We start from the raw sequence: 395 nt of genomic DNA, 5'->3' as shown, positions 1-395 counted from the left end.
CCCCCCCCCCCTTTTTTTTTTTTTTCAGTGCAGTTTGTCCTCTGCACATTTTACCTTCCTGGATTATAATATCTTAACGGTAGTCATTTTTAACTCTGGTTGATCTTGAGACGTATATGGAATTGGAGACTGCAGTTTGATTACACTATATTTATTGTGCCCCATTGCAATTTTCTCTGTAACAAAGAAAGAAATATGTACAATTTGAAAATGAATGTACAATTTTAAATTGAAGTTGCATTTGTAAAGTCTTTGTCAGATGTCACAATGTTAATGCACAGGATGTGTACAGATTATTTATGTTAAGAATAAAATAGTTCAACGGCCTTTCAAGCATTACACAGTCCAAACGAAATAACTTGCTCATAGCACCAATTCTTTCTTCACAAAGCAAC

This window comes from Cariama cristata, unplaced genomic scaffold (genome assembly GCF_000690535.1).
Source record: "Cariama cristata isolate BGI_N322 unplaced genomic scaffold, ASM69053v1 scaffold1643, whole genome shotgun sequence".
NCBI lineage: Eukaryota > Metazoa > Chordata > Aves > Cariamiformes > Cariamidae > Cariama > Cariama cristata.
This window is presented reverse-complemented; position numbering follows the sequence as displayed.